The sequence below is a fragment of the Symphalangus syndactylus genome, chromosome 4 (assembly GCF_028878055.3).
Source record: "Symphalangus syndactylus isolate Jambi chromosome 4, NHGRI_mSymSyn1-v2.1_pri, whole genome shotgun sequence".
Lineage (NCBI taxonomy): Eukaryota > Metazoa > Chordata > Mammalia > Primates > Hylobatidae > Symphalangus > Symphalangus syndactylus.
Genome location: NC_072426.2, coordinates 156,021,321 through 156,038,148, shown reverse-complemented (window position 1 = coordinate 156,038,148; position 16,828 = coordinate 156,021,321).

Here is a 16,828-nt window from a genome sequence, read left to right as displayed (position 1 = left end):
TTCACTTCTTTCTGTTCTGTAGACTCAACAACAAATCCAAAGAAACACCTTTAAAATATTGAACAGGCAGAAAACGGAGGTCTGGTGGGGCAGCAAATGTGCGTGTCCCACAATCTCTGTAAGGAGGGGCCCTTCAATTCTGAGGTCTCTCCCTCATCCATCTTCCCGGCCTTTTCGGCTCTGCACTGCTGCTCCTCGGGAGATGGCAGGAGGCTGGGCTTCTCCCCAGTCTGGCACCCCTTGCCTGTGAATTCATGCAGTGGCCCCAATCTATTTTCCTGTATAGACCCTACAATAATTTTTGAAAAACTATGTATCACTTCATACATTTTTAGGTAAACAGGTCCAATTTTTTGTTATAAGTTTAAATCATGTTAAAAGATTTCCTTTCTTGCATATGGTATTTAGTCTCTCTCCTTTATTTTATTTTTTTGAGTCAGGGTCTCGCTCTGTTGCCCAGGCTGGAGTGCAGTGGCATGATCTCGGCTCACTGCAGCCTCTGCCTCCTGGGTTCAAGCAATTTTCCCGTCTCAGCCTCCCAAGTAGCTGGGACTACAGGCGCCCACCACTACACCTGGCTAAATTTTGTAGTTTTAGTAGAGACGGTATCTCACCTGTCGGCCAGGCTAGTCTCGAATTCCTGATCTCAAGTGATCCACCTGCCTCAGCCTCCCAAAATGTTGGGATTACAGGCATGAGCCACCGTGCCGGGCCTCAAGGGTCTTTCTGAAGCTCTCCTTGCCTTGACCTTAGAGAGTCCTCAAGAATACTGTATTCAGGAATTGTCTCTTTTTTGGTGTCCTAGAGGTGTTTGCACCCCAAGGCAATTCGGGATGGGTGAGAGGAAGGCCTTTCTTCTGTTCATAGAGAAGACTGTTGTGGAAAGGGGTGGGGAGGGGAAACGACACTGCAGAATGCTGGCACATTCTTGGCAGATCAATTTTAGGAAGTTGAGAACCTGGAAATTGATTTATTGATTCCTTTAAAGCAGCCTGTATCCACTAAAAAGCCTTCGTGGGCTTGGGTTTCATTGAAGACCCATGAAATTAGGGAAGGGGCTTATTCCCTTTGGGTGAACCTCTTCATATTAGGTTAATTGTGACCCAAGCATCGTGTACTTCTTCCATCACCAGGACCTGCTGTGTGTCACACCCTGTGCCGGCTGGTGAGGGAAACACAGCCACAGTCCCTGCCCTCTCTGCGGAGCCCAGGAGAAGGGGCAGTGCTCTGGAGGGGAAGTGGGGGCACGGCCGCCAGGAGGAACTCAGCTCAGGCTGGCGCTGGGGTGTGGTCGAGGCAGAGGGAGGACTTCACGGAGAGGGTGTCCTCTCTGAGGCCTGGAGGAGGCATGAATGAGCAAAGAAGGAGGCGGGTGGTGACTGCGAGAGGAGAGGAGGGAAGGGCTCTGCAGCCTGGAGGCTGGAGGGGAAACTTGCCCAAATCCGTCAATCCAGACAAAAAGCAGGTAACCATAAGGCAGTTTAGTCAATTGCCTGCATTGCAAAGAAACAGAAATATGAAGGCCACACACTAAAATCAGTGACTAGCCTTGAATTATGATGCAGACATCTTAGCCGAAGGCCAGGGCGTGACTCCTCCTCACCAGAGGTGCTATTCATTCCAGCATTTAATCACTGTTGATTAATTAAGCTTCCGAAGACGCATGAGTACGTGGTGGAATCATCTCCAGTTCAGAGAGGGGAAAGTTAGGGTTCAGCAATGCAATCAGCTCAGACGCGCTCCCACGCTGGGGTCAGGCAGCCTAGGGCGCTGCCTCTCGGTGGGCATCAGTGGCCGCACCTCTGCACTCCTCTCAGGTGCTGCTAACGTTACCAGTTGTGAGTGCAGCCACTTCTATGGAGAAAGGAAATGGTCTTGGCCAGGTGCTGCCACCACAGAGCGGGGCCAGCCGCCTGCCCATCAGCAGGGCGGCTCGGCCTGGCACCTTTGTTCTCACATTTGCTTTTCTTTCCTGAACTTGGCACAGCAAAGCCAGTCCCAGGAGGAGAACTCCTTCCCAAGAGGAGGTTAAGTGTTTTGGCTTTGGTTTGCAATATGACTTGCTTGACTTTTTTTCCGCTTCACAGAGATAAGTGAAAATCCTACAGGTAGGATTCGCTCTGGCCAAAAAGACTGGCATGCTCAGGCCTGGCAGAGGAGGCGGGGAGAGAGTGGGCCAGCGGCCAGTGACAGCCCGGGAGGCCGCCCACTAGAGCCACCGGTCAAGGACACAGGCACCCAGGGAAGGCTAGGGGTGGCAGGAAATGCCGCCCAGTGACCTGGAGGGCTGTGTGAGTGGAGGGTCTCCAGAGCCCCAGCAGCAGCAGTAGCTTTTGCCATTTTATCTGCTGCAGGCTGTCAGCTGGCACGCAGCGGGGCTCCACTTTAATTTCTGGTTTGCTAGAGCCTTTCGGAGGAAGGCGTGAGCTGAGAACTACCCAACTCCTGGTGGCTGTGCTAACTTGAGTGTGACAGTCAGAGCCACGCTCTGCCAGGACTCCGTCGTTGGCATGGGGGCCTTGTGAGGAGGCATCCTGTTAGCCAGAAAGGTGCATTTTTCTCCGCTTAGCTTCCAAGTTGTGGGGAAGCAGGCCTGTCTTCTGGGGATCATCCTGGCCCAGGCGGGCCCCCTGCAGGGCCCGAGTGTGACTGCAGACAGGCTGCAGAAGGTGTGAGCTCCAGGTGGGGCCGGGAGAGGAATGGCAGGCTCCCTCTTGCTTGCTTGCTTCTGGCTAATCACTGCAATGAGCTTGCAAATGGCTCTTTACACAGGGGCTCTCCAGGAGACAGGCAGGTTCTGGAACAAAATATGATGCCAAGCTCCCTTCTATCCATTCTTCTGGCTACGTTTCAAAGCATTGACAAAAACATCCCATAGCACCTCCTGCAAAGTAGGTGCTCAATAAGTATTCAGTGAACCATCAAGCAAATTAAAATAAATGACATATTAAAAATAAATGACATGGTGGCATCAACATACTGATCTTGGACTTGATGTCCCAGAAAATCAGGGCTGTGGCTTTTGAATCTGCCTTGTGGAAAATTAGAAAAATTTTCTATTATTTTTGGTGATGATGATGATGAATCTAGTGCCTGAGTCCTGTGATCTGTAGAGTGGAATAGTGAAGCTTGAAAAGTGAGAGTTATGTGTATTCATCAGGAAAGGTGGGAAAGAAAGTTTGAAATCACAGCATCCTGGGAAACACCTGGCCATACCTCCAGGGGAGTCTTTGATGCTCTTCCAGCAAACTCACCAATATAAGAGATCCCTGGGCCTGGGAGGCCCCCGGAGAGCACAGGAGCTTCTTTCTCGGTACCAATGGATCCCTTTCTATCAAAAAGGTAAGTGGGAGCATGTGTTTGTTACCTAGGGCTCCCTAACAAAGTACCGCAAACTGGGTGGCTTCCACAACAGAAGTGTATGGCTCCGAGTTCCGCAGCCTGGAGGGTCAAGGTATTGGCGGGGTTGGCTCCTCCTGGGGCTGTGAGAGCCTGCGCCGTGCCTCTCCCCAGGCTTCTGGAGATTCCCTGGCGATCTTGCATGATCCTCGGCTTGGAGAAGCCTCACTCCAATCACTGTCTTTTTCTGTACATAGTGCTCTTCCTACATGTCTGTCTGTGTGCAAATTTGTTTTTTTAAAGAGAACACTGGTCATGTGGGATTAGGGCTCACCTCCCCGGCCCCCATAACCCTCCCAACCCCCTCCCCACCCCTGCCAGTATGATCTTATCTCAGCTTAACTAATTACACGTGCGACAACCCTGTATCCAAATAGGGGCACATTCTGAGGGACTGGGGGTTAGGATTTCAACATATGCATTTTGAGGGGACACGGGCCTGTAACAGAGAATGTCCACAGCTTTGAGAACGAGAGTGAGAGGATCGTCTGTTGGGCGATTGCACACGAGAGGTGATGAGGGAAAAGGAGGGAGACGGGAAACGAAGGACAGGAGCAATTGTGGGGAGGCTTGGTGGGCAGGAAGGAGCAAGAGCCCGCAGCATCCGACAGCGGGGTGTTTTGTTTTGTTTTGTTTTGTTTTGTGTTTTGTTTTGTTTGAAATAGAGTCTTGCTCTGTCGCCCAGGCTGGAGCGCAGTGCCGCCATATGGGTTCACTGCAAGCTCCGCCTCCCGAGTTCACGCCATTCTCCTGCCTCAGCCTCCTGAGTAGCTGAGACTACAGGCGCCCGCCACCACGCCTGGCTATTTTGTGTGTGTGTGTGTGTGTGTGTTTTTAGTAGAGACGGGGTTTCACCGTGTTAGCCAGGATGGTCTCAATCTCCTGACCTCGTGATCCGCCCGCCTTGGCCTCCCAAAGTGCTGGGATTACAGGTGTGAGCCACCACGCCCTGCTACAGCAGGGTTTTTTATGGGGCTGCTGGCCTTCACGGATTCATTCATTCATTCCTTCATTAGTGAGCCACTGCAGTTTGCTAGCACTGTATAGAATACACATAATACAATATATAATACGCATAATTTGGGGGAATGGGGTCCAGTCCCTCAATGAGCTTCTAATTTAGCTGAAAAATGGGAAGTGTAACACTGGAATAATGCAGTCATTCATTCCGCAGATGACATTGAATGTGTCTTGCGGACCAGGTGTCGACCCGCGAGGGGGCTTTTTGAAGCCAGGGGCTACTTCTTACTTATCTTCCTGTCCTCGGAGCCAGCCTATTGGCTGATTTGTTACAGTAACAGCAGACTGATCTGATTTGTTAAGGTGATAGTAGTTGCTCTAACAGATAAACTTCAAAACCTCAGTGGCTTAACATGGTGGGTGTTAATTTCTCTCTCACATAAAGTTTCTGATCAGGAGCAGGGTGTGGCAATAGGGTGTATGCTCTGCTCCATGCAGTCATTCAAGGCCTCAAGCTAACAGAGCCTCCACCATCTGCAATAGGTGGCTCCCAAGTTACCCTCAGTTTCAACTTCCAGCTGGCAGATGAGGGAAGGGCTACAGCCATGCTGTCCAACACAGTAGCCACTGGCTGCATGTGGCTATTTAAACTTACACTGGAATTAAGTAAAATTAACAATTCTGTTCCTTGGTCTCATTAGCCACATTTCAAGTGTGGCTTGTGGTTACCATATTGGACAGTGCAGATGCAGAACATTGCTGACATCATGGAAAGTTCTATTAGGCAGGACTGGTCCAAAGGATGGTTCATGGGAAATACAGGGGAATGGAGGGAAGGCCTGGAATAGGCACACACCACTTCCACTGTTCTAGTGTTCAGGGAATGCTTAGGAGGTAGGAACATGAGGGAAGAAAGAATGTGACTGGAAGAAAAATGTCAATGGGTTGAAAGCAACTGAAAAAAAAAATTACAAGATTTATAAATTGAGAAAAGGAAATCTTATAACTTTATTTATTTATTTATTTATTTATTTATTTGAGACAGGGTCTCCCTCTGTCACCTAGGCTGGAGTGCAGTGATGCAATCTCGGCTCACTGGAACCTCCGCCTCCCAGGCTCAAGCAATTCTTGTGCCTCAGCCTCCTGAGTAGCTGGGATTACAGGTGTGCATAACCACACCTGGCTAACTTGTAGTTTTAAGAGAGATAGGGTTTGAACATTTTGGTCAGGCTGGTCTCAACCTCCTGGCCTCAAGTGATTCACCCACCTCGGACTCCCCAAGTGCTGGGATTACAGGTGTGAGCCACTGCACCTGGCTGGAAAAGGAAACCTTATTTCTTATAAATGGTTATAGCCTGCAAGATGGCCATTCTGCAGGCTGGAAAGCACAGCCTCTGGCCAAGGCCAGAGACAGGCACTTGGAAGGTGAAGGGGCTGGGGTAGGAGATTTGTGCTGAATGGGTTGGCTAAACAGACATAGTCAACAGATTACAGGAGGAGCTATTAATATTCATGAAGGTGGTCCCAACACATGTATATTAAACAAACATGAATGTAACATACAACCCATGTTCACCTGGGGGTGGGGACATAACATTTCAGTGTATTACAGTTAGGTCTTATAAATCCAAAGATCTTTTTAGGACATGAAGGCTCTCAGTGCACAGCCTCTGTCAACTGGAGAGAACAGTTCATAGTCACTTGGTGGTCTTCTTATCAGGAGAAAGTTATTGAAATCAGTCTCTTGTCCAATCAAAGCTGTAGTCATGGCTGGTGGAACAGGGGCTCAGTTAGTGTCTGGTGGCTGGTAAGCTGCAGTTGCTTCAACATTGCTTATCTCAAGTCCAGTGCTTGTTTAGCTGCTAGAGAAAAAGAAAAAGCTTATGGCAGTTAAATCATGGTTTATTCTTTTTTTTTGAGACGGAGTCTCCTGGTGTTGCCCAGGCTGGAGTGCAATGGCGCGATCTCAGCTCACTGCAACCTCCACTTCCCAAGTTCAAGCGATTCTCCTGCCTCAGCCTCCTGAGTAGCTGGAATCATAGGCACCCACCACCACACCCGGCTAATTTTTGTATTTTTAGTAGAGATGGGGTTTCACCATGTTGGTCAGGCTGGTCTTGAACTCCTGGCCCCAGGTGATCCTCCCGCCTCGGCCTTCCAAACTGCTGGGATTACAGGCGTGAGCCACCGTGCCCGGCCCAGAGCATGGTTTATTCTTTAAGTGTAGAGTTGCATGATTTAACCCTTACCTGGCATGGCCAGGTCTTGTTTCTAACTTGGTATCTTATTGCCATGGAGAGCCCATTGTGTCAGTCTTATGATCTCTATCATATGCCGGTCAGTTGTATCTAAAGTGTGAAAAAGAGGGAGTCTAATGAGGTGTGTTTAACCTCCCTTCTTGTCATGGCCAGGAACTCAGGTTTTATTTGTTTGTTTTGTTTGGTTTTGTTTTGAGACGGAGTCTTGCTCTGTTGCCAGGCTGGAGTGCAGTGGCACAATCTCGGCTCACTGCAAGCTCCGCCTCCCGGGTTCACGCCATTCTCCTGCCTCAGCCTCCTGAGTAGCTGGGACTACAGGCGCCCGCCACCATGCCTGGCTACTTTTTGTATTTTTAGTAGGGACAGGGTTTCACCATGTTGGTCAGGCTGGTCTTGAACTCCTGACCTTGTGATCCGCCTGCCTCAGCTTCCCAAAGTGCTGGGATTACAGGCGTGACCCACTGTGCCTGGGTCGGCACTCAGTTTTTAAGGTTTCTCGGGGGTCCGCTTGACCAAGAGAAGGTTCAGTTGGTTGGAGAGCTTAGGGTTTAATTTTTAGTTTACAAAAGGAAGAGGAAGAGCATTCTAGACAGGGCCGTAGTGAGGATAGGATCCCAGAGGCAGGAGGGCGCTGGCAGGGTTTAGAGTTCAGGTCGGAGGACAGCATTGCCTGGCGGGGAGCAGCGGGCTGACAAGCTGGTGATAGTTCAGGTGATCCTGGTGCTGGCCTTCATCGCACAGCCTGCTTCTGAGACGCTTCTGCCCTATCTTCATTATCGGTAATGCTCTAAAATGTCCCAGAGCCTCCAGTTTGGGAAACGGTGGCCCAAGGCAGAGCAAAGCAGGAGTGCTGGGCACTGGCTGGCGGGTTGCTTCCTCGAAGCAGAAAACGTTTGCAATTTGGTGCTCACTCTAAGGCTGAAGGAAGTGGGAAGGCCCCTTCTTCGGGCTCCTGCAAATGCCTCCATGTTGGCCAGGTTCCAAAGACAGGAGGAACAGAAGTCAGCGTAACCCAGTTAAGTTAAACAAATGCTTGATGAATACTAAGGCGTCTTTCAGTAATAACATGGATAAATGCTTTGAAGGACTGAATGCACGCCATTTTATGCAGATCCCGGAGGGAGACAGCACTCAGTGCACAGCCTCTGTCAACTGGACAGAACTAGTTCATAGTCACTCAGTGGTCTTATCAGAAGAAAGTTATTGAAATCAGTCTCTTGTCAAAAGACAAAACCTTGGGGGTTATTGGGTGCCTAAAGCAGAATGTGAGAGCGGGCGCTTCTCTGAAATTGTCAGAGAGAGCGAGTGTGGCGGCGATGAACCGAGAGGACATGGCATCGCCAGGGAGCAGCGGTCGGGCTGTGCACATGCAGCGGAGGTCAGGCCCGGTGATGCGGCGGCGTGCCGTGCTTTGCTGTCTGCATTTTAAGAGCAATACAGTAAAACTGCAGAAAATCAAAAGCAGAAACGAGCAAAGGTTACAAAGGAGTTGGAAGTTGTTTAACTTGTAAAAGGGCAATGTAAGAACTGTATAATACAGGCTTATTCTCAGGTGGGTGAGAGCCTGTGACAAGGAGAGTAGGAGTCCCTTCAACTCCACAGAGGACAGCAGAGGTGAAAGCGAGCCTCAACTCTTGATTGAAAGGATGAGTGAATGCTGTGTCCCTGAAGATGGCTAACATTTTAATTAATAACCATCTCTTATGGAGAGGGGAGGCTGTCCGCTACACAGAGGCAGGAGCCAGGACTGGCCAGCACAGTGCCTATTTTTGAGTCTGTAAGTTCTCAGATGTTCTCTCGAGATGCTCCCCGTTTTCATGACAAACATCTTGCACTAACCCACCGGCACCTGGGGCAGAATACCTCTCCTCTGCACCTGTTCCCTTTCGAGCAGCGGAGGCTCAGTTAGCGTAACTCCTGGCCCCTCCCTGCCCCTTTAGCCCTTCAACCTTATGACTGGCTATTGAAAAATGTGGAGATTGGCCAGGAGCGGTGGCTCATGCCTGTAATCCCAGCACTTTGGGAGGCCCTAGAGGGGCAGATCATGAGGTCAGGAGTTTGAGACCAGCCTGACTAACGTGGTAAAACCCCCTCTCTACTAAAAACACAAAAATTAGCCAGGTGCAGTGGTGCATGCCTGTAATCCCAGCTACTCAGGAGGCTGAGGCAGGAGAATCACTTGTACCCGGGAGGTGGAGGTTGCAGTGAGCTGAGATCGCGCCACTGTACCCAAGCCTGGGTGGCAGAGTAAAAGAAAAATGTGGGGATTATGAACTGGATGTGTCTGCTCAGCGGTGCCCGTCCTTCCTCCCTTGGGAGCACTGCCTGCAGGAGCTGCTGCTGTCTGCTGCTCCTCCAAGGGCACCTCTTCCCCTCCTCGGGGGTGGAGGACTGTCCGCTTCTGCGGCCGTTGTTAGGGAGTCTTTGGTTCTCATCCCAAGCCTTATCAATGAAGTGGATGCTATTTTAACCTCCATTGCCACTCCACTGTTTATTCCCAAAAGATTCCAAACTCAGGCAAGAAAGAGAGGTGCTGTCTAGGCCAGGAAGGGGGTGCCCTGCAGGACCCCAGCAGCCTAGCTGCAACATTGAGCTCCCCACTTTTACACCCCAGAATCCATTCTCAATGCCTGTGCGCGCTGTTGCAAAACAAATTGAATCACACCACTTCTTGCTGAAAATCTCCCACTGGTTTCCATCGCAGCTGGAATCAGACTCCACTCCTCTCCATGACCCCAGGACCTGGCCTCTTGCTCTGCAGCGGCAACTCTCCCCTTGCATTCAGGCCTCCCGCTGCAGGGACACCAAGCGTGGCCAGGCTGTCAGGATGTTGCAGTAGTCTGGAACGTGCTTTGTTGTCATGCATGCCTCTGCCTGCTGCCCCAGAGAGCCTCCTCAGTGCCTGCTCCTGACTGGCGCCTGTCCCCACACTTCCCCACAACCTTTGTTCGCTTGATAACACATAGCGCTGACATTATCACGTGTACGTATTGGCTTCCTCGTGTATTGTCTCTCTCCCCCACTAAAACAGGGAGCCTTCCACGAGAAGAGATCTGGTCCAGCCGCATCTCCTTTGCATGCTCAGTGCCTGGCATACAGTAGTCACTCAATAAGTGTCTGTGCAAAGAGGGAAGGAGGAGTGTCCAGTGAAAGCAGCCTAATATATAGGACAAACCCTGAACAATGAACCAAGACATGTTAAGGGAGGAGACCACCCCTCATATTATCTTATGCCCAATTTCTGCCTCCAAAGAAAGAAGAAGTAAAAACTAAAAGGCAGAAATGAAATCCACAAGCAGACAGCCCGGTGCCACACCCTGGGCCTGGTAGTTAAAGATCGAGCTCTGACCTAATCAGTTATGTTATCTATAGATTAAAGACATTGTATAGAAAAGCACTGTGAAAATCCCTGTCCTGTTCTGTTCTAATTGCTGGTGCATGTAGCCCCCAGTCACGTACCCTCTGCTTGCTCGATCCATCACGACCCTCTCACGCCGACCCCCTTAGAGTTGTGAGCCCTTAAAAGGGACAGGAATTGCTCACTTGGGGAGCTTGGTTGTTGGAGACGTGAGCCTTGCAGAAGCTCCCGGACTAATAAAGCCCTTCCTTTAACTCGGTGTCTAAGGGGTTTTGTCTGCGGCTTGTACTGCTACGATGTGGGACTTCAGAACTTGCTCACCACGAATGATTTGTGTGTCCCTGTGCTTGTCACCAGCCTGTGTTTACTCACTTCCTTCATCTCTGAGATAAGGAGCTTTGACCAGCACCACTGTATGGGCTTTCCACTGGGCAGAGTCTCGGGCAGGGCAGATAGAGGTCACCTTCAGGCTACTCTTACTCCTCGTTCTCTCTGGTTTACTTACTTCTTAGGAAATGCTGTTTCCCTGGCCCATGACTTCTGATGGCTTTCTCTCTGCCTGCTCCTCTCCAGTATTTAGTGTAGCCACTGAATTATTTAACTGTGTGTTTCAAGACCAAGTTTGAAGGGCAAATAAGATAACAAATGAAGCAGCGCTGTTTGCATCATTCTTTTCGCTGCTGGGGATGCTTGAGCTTTTATTTTTCTTGAGCATCTTGACTCTACTAACATAAAGAGTAAAACAAATCACATACACAAATCAAATCCACAGCCCTGCCAGAGCCGCTGCGGCCGAACAGCAGCCATTTTAAATGAGAAGATTATAGCTGCAGCTAATGCAGCAGGAGCGAGAAGCACTTGTACTGGACTGGCAGCGCCAAATGCCCCTTATCACCCCCGAAGAGTGTACTATTTTAATGTTAAATACAGTAAATTGCAAACTAGTAAAGTCACATTCAGACTTTCCTCCCCTCTGGTTGTCCGGTGACAGGCACGTGCATTAATAAGTTTCTCCTCATTGTGAGGCTTCTCAGCAGCCGGCTCCAGAGCCTTTATCTCCTTTGGTACCTTTCCTTGAACCATGCAGTAAAGTCTCCTTTTAAAAATACAATGCATTCCCCCAACCCTATTCTTCTGGGGCTTTTATGACTCACAATTGACAAAGGCCTCACTAATGGAAATGCAAATTTCCTACCTGTCAAAGACTGAGAATGCTTTCTGAAAACACTGGTGGGGCAGAAAGTACATTAGCATCTGCATATTAGGGAGAGAAGCTGCTTCCAATAGATTTGTAGGATAAAAAATGTTTATTTGATGCTGGGACAGAAATCAAATAGTACAGATAACATCTCCCGTGCAGACAGGACAATTTCTTGGTAACGCTAAACTTTTGCATGTCTTTGATTCCAGCCCATGTATTATTTAGAGTTAAATAACACCAATGCTGCTTTTATAAAGGCTTTGATCTGGGGACCAGTTGGGGAAAGAGGGTTGGGTGCTCTGGGTCTCCCTGTCTTTCTGCCATGCTCTCCACCTTGTGGAGTAAAACCCAGCTGAAGGTCCAACCGGTGTATGGCTGCAGTGGGCATCCTCACTTCTCAGTGAGTACCTTTCTTCCTCTGGTTCACCACTGCCCTTTTCAGTCATATTCTATTATTTATTTATAGAGACAGGGTCTTGCTCTGTTGTCCAGGCTGGAGTGCAGTGGCACCATCATGGTTCACTGCAGCCTCCAACTCCTGGAATCAAGCAATCCTCCTGACTCAGCCTCTTGAGTGGCTGAAACTACATCATATTCTATTGTTACCATTACTTAAGTGTGTGTGTGTGTGTGTGTGTGTATTTGAAGAACACAGAGTGAAATATGGTATTTGCCTGGGATTTTGGTGGGGAGCAGGCCCTGGAGACAGGTCCTGGAAAGCCAGGCTAGTTCGCTCCGGCTGCCGTAACAAAGTACCACAGACGGGGGTGCTCAGACAACAGGAATTTATCCTCTCAGTTCTGAAGCTGGCGTCCAAAAATCAAGGTATCCACTATGTTGACTTCTTCTAGGGCTACGAGGGGAGGGTCTTCTCCAGGCCTCTCTCCTTGGCTTGTGGACAGACACCTTCTCTCTGTGTCTCTTCACACCGTCTTCCCTCTATGCCTGTTTGTGTCCAACTTTCTGCTTTTTGAAAGGACACCAATCTTATTGGATTAGGGTCTGCCTTAATTACCTCATTTTCACTCCATTACCTCTGTAAAGACCCCATCTGGAAATGGAGCAGGGACCTCTCTTAGGGGCCTGCCAGGCACATCCCCCCCACCCCAACCAAACATAAAATAAAGGAAAATCTTGAGTTCCTTCAAGGGAAATTCCAGGCATCCAGCTCTCCCGGAGAAGCACATGAGCCACTTGATAAACAAGAAGGTAATAGTAGCTTAAAACAATAGCCAAGGGAGTTAGCGTCCTGAGATGTTTGGCTCCCTACAGAAACCAAAGATAACATCTTTTTAAATTATTTATTTATTTATTTTTATTTTTGCAGAGACGGAGTCTCACTACATTGCCCACGCTAGTCTCAAACTCCTCGCCTCAAGCGATCTTCCTGTTACCGGAAAGGAGACCCGATCCAGACCCCAAGAGAGGGTTCTTGGACCTCACACAAGAATTCGAGATGAATCCATAGGGTAAAGTGAAAGCCAGTTTATTAAGCAAGTAAAGGAATTAAAGAATGGCTACTCTATAGGCAGAGCAGCCCTGAGGGCTGCTGGCTGCCCATTTTTATGGTTATTTCTCGATGGTGTGCTAAATAAGGGGTGGATTATTCATGTCTCCTTCTTTTAGACCATATAGGATAACTTCTAATGTTGCCATGGCATTTGTAAAGTGTCACGGCGCTGGTGAGAGTGTAGCAGTGAGGATGACCAGAGGTCACTCTCATTGCCATCTTGGTTTTGGTGGGGTTTTGCCAGCTTCTTTACTGCAACCTGTTTTATCAGCAAGGTCTTTGCGACATGTATTTCGTGCTGACCTCCTATCTCATCCTGTGACAAAGAACACCTTAACCTCCTGGGAATGCAGCCCAGTAAGTCTCAGCCTCATTTTACTCAGCCCCTATTCAAGATGGAGTTGCACTGGTTCAAACGCCTCTGAACTTTCACCTTGGCCTCCTGAAGTGTTGGGTTTACAGGTATGAGCCACTGTGTTTGACCTAAAGATAACATCTTAACTAGGTCCCTGAGTTGTTTTTCGGAAACCCAGACCCCCATCAAACACGTCCACTGGCCTGTAGGCCTCAGAAAAGGGGGAGCTGAGGACCGAACTTGGACGGTATTCTTTGTTCTAAAGTTCTTCCTGAGGGGCCCGGAGGAGGTGGTGCCCTTGAGTCAACCCTAACATATCTTTCTTCTGACCCCAGCATACGTAGACAAAGCTCTGCCTCCTTAACCAATTGCAAATCAGAAAATATTTGAATCGAACTGTGGGCCCCCGCTTTGAGATGTTCCACCTTTTTAGGCCAAAGCGATGTATAATCTTCATGTGTTAGCCTCCGATTTTGCCTGTAACTTCTGCTTTCCTGAAATATACCCCTGCCTTTGAAAACCCTTATTTGCCAGCCATCAGAGTTCAGGTCTTAAGTGTTGCTTGGCGCACTGCAGTCAATGCCTCACTTCATTTCTCCAGGATGCCAATGCCACTGCTTGACCTTGCTGGGCCAGATGAGCAGATCCCACTTGGGTCAGTAACAATCTCCAAATAAGGTCACACTCTGAGGAGTGGGGGGGGTTAGGACTTCAGCATGTGAATCTGGGGGTGCAGGAAGACACAATTCACCCCAGCAGCACTACCTATCGGAAATATGCGGGCATCTGATCAGCTGAGCTCTCCGTCAAGGAGTGCAGGGAGATACTCGAGAGTGGTGGCTGTCCCTGCCCTTGCCCCCGCCCGCCACCCCATTCCCTTTCACTGTAGTGTGCCAGCAAAGTGACTAAAGCTTTCCAAGGACCCAATTACCGGCTTCTCCTCGGTGGCCCTGCACGAGTCCTAATGTTCAACACAACATTTTAATTACTTTTTAAGTGCACCCTAATCACGATGACACTGTAGCAGAAAGCCTGAAGAAAGTGGCTTTTCCTGCAGAGGGCTGTTCTCCATGAAACAGACTGCTCTCAGCGAAGGCGGAGAGGCCAAAGCGCAGGCATTTCACGCGAAATGAGGGCAGGAAAGCCTCACCTCCTCAGTGGGCGGTAGCACTTTTTGGATTCCCCCTGGTTTAAAGGGTGGCAGGGCTGTGGGATGTGGCTCCGTGATGCTGCAAACAGATGGGTCTAGTTTGGTGTATTCTCAGTTGGTGCACAGAGCAGGCCAGGGTGACTGACCCAAGGCCCTGTTGCATCCTCTGAGGCAGAGTGATTTGTCAAAAATTTAGAGCTGATGGAAAAATTAACTGTATCTCATTTACTTGCCCACGTCCTCACAAATGGGAAAGAAAGAGAGATCATTACCCTCCTGCAATTCTGGAGTATCCCTCGGAAGAGTTATAGGACATCATCATCATCACCACCACACTGGCTTAAACAACAGACATATCTCATAGATGTGCAGTCTGGAAGTCTGGATTCAAGGCATTGGCAGGCCCTGCTTCCTCTGAAATCTGAAGGGGAACCTGTCCTTGCCTCTTCCCGGCTTCCCTGGCTTGCTGGCCATCTCTGATGCTCCTTAGCTTGCAGATATACCCCTCGATCCTCCATCTTCACATGGTGTTCTTCTGTGTCTCTGTCCTCACCTGGCTGCCTTTTTATAATAATGACCCAGAACATTATCTTAAAATGTCTGGGCTGGGCGTGGTATAATCCCAGTGCTTTGGGAGGCTGAGGTGGGAGGATTGCTTGAGACCAGGAGTTTGAGACCAGCCTGGGCAACATAGTGAGACCCTGTCTCTACAAAAAAAAAAAAAAAAAAGATACAAAACTTAACCGGATATGGTGGTGCACACCTCGAGTCCCAGCTACTCAGGAGGCAGAGGTGGGAGGATCGCTTGAGCTTCCTGAGCCCAGGAGTTCAAGGCTGCAGTGAGCTATGACCATGCCACTGCACTCCAGCCTGAGTGACAGAGGGAGATCCTGTCTCCACAAAATAAAATTATCTGAGCCAGAGGCTAGAAACTCATGGCCTGCAGGTCAAATTTAGATATTGCTGGCCAGGTGCAGCGGCTCATACCTGTAATCCCAGCACTCTGGGACCCCAGAGTGGGCGGATTGCCTGAGGTCAGGAGTTCAAGACCAGCCTGGCCAACATGGCGAAGAAACCCCATCTCTACTAAAAATACAAAAATTAGCCAGGCGTGGTGGTGGGCGCCTGTAATCCCAGCTACATGGGAGGTTGAGGCAGGAGAATCGCTTGAACCCAGGAGGCAGAGGTTGCAGTGAGCTGAGATTGTGCCATTGCACTCCAGCCTGGGTGACAGAGCGAGACTCTGTCTCAAAAAAAAACAAACAAAAAAATTTAGATATTGCTGTGATTTTTATGAAATTCAAATGCTTTTAGCAGGGATGGGTCTGTTCCAGTTTGCCACAGTCACCACCTGCAGCCACAGAGCAGGCCATGGTGACTGTCCCTCATTGTCACTGTTTTAGTGATGTTTGGCCTTGGGTGTTGAGATTCTAACCTGTCAAGGATTGGAGGTGGAGAGTGCCCCTCAGGTCTGGAGAGGGAGGGTGTGGGAGAGGCACCAGAAGGACACCAGCAGGGCTGTGGGGATGGCAGGAATCTGCTCCTACCCTCGGGAAGGTAACAGAGACCCTGTGTGCCACGCGTGGCCTTGGCAGCCTCTGGGAAGGCCCTGTGGGTAACTTGAGCCTGAGGGACCGGACTCGGGAGCAGAGGAGCCACAAGACTTGGGCTTGTCCATGAGTCTCCCTGAACCCCAGGGGGCTAAAGACCAAAAGTCTCCTCCGAGTTTCCTCGATTGCACGAATGCTGGAGGGGCTTTTACAGACCCAAAGAAGGTGTCTGGGGCCCAGAAAAATGACTGAGATAGGAAAGATGAGAGGGGCCCAGCCAGATCTATTTATATGTGGTTTATTGATTTTTATCTTATGACATTTATTATATAATATATAGATTATTATATACAATGTATTTATTACATAATATAGAATATATTTATTATAACATATTTTCATACTTAGAATAATGTATTATAGAATAAATCTATAAATATCACTAAATAATATATTTTTAAATTTTATGATAGAATTTCTCACAGGATTTTTACCATAGGGAATTCTGAATGAGCATGGAAGCAAATAGTGGAAGGCAGCCAGATGCAGTGGCTCACGCCTGTAATCCTAGCACTTTGGGGGGCCAGGGCAGGAGGATTGCTTGAGCCCAGAAGTTCGAGACCAGCCTGGGCAACATAGTGAGACCCTATCTCTTAAAAAAAAAAAAAAAAAAAAAAACTTAACTGGGCGTGGTGACCGGTGCCTGTGGTCCCAGCTACTCAGGAGGCTGAGGCTGGAGGATCACTTGAGCACAGGGGGTCTGGGCTGCAGTGAGCTGTGATTGCACCTCTGCACTCCAGCCTGGGCAACAGAGTGAGACCCTGTCTCAAAAAACCAAACCAAACCAAAACAAAAACACTGGGATGATCTGTTCTCAGCACTCTGTGACGAAGGGAACCCCTCTCTGCTTGCCCTGGGCCCTAGACTTCAGGCGAGGCACGGCCGGGGCCTCCCGGGCTCCCCACATTCATGGTCCTTTCCTCTGGTGCATCGATGGTGGAATCTCCTCTTCTGTCTTGGAAAAGCCAGGGCAGATTCCTCCCTGAGCTCCTGGGCGTGGGCTGGAAGGGGCTGTGCCACAGTGGCC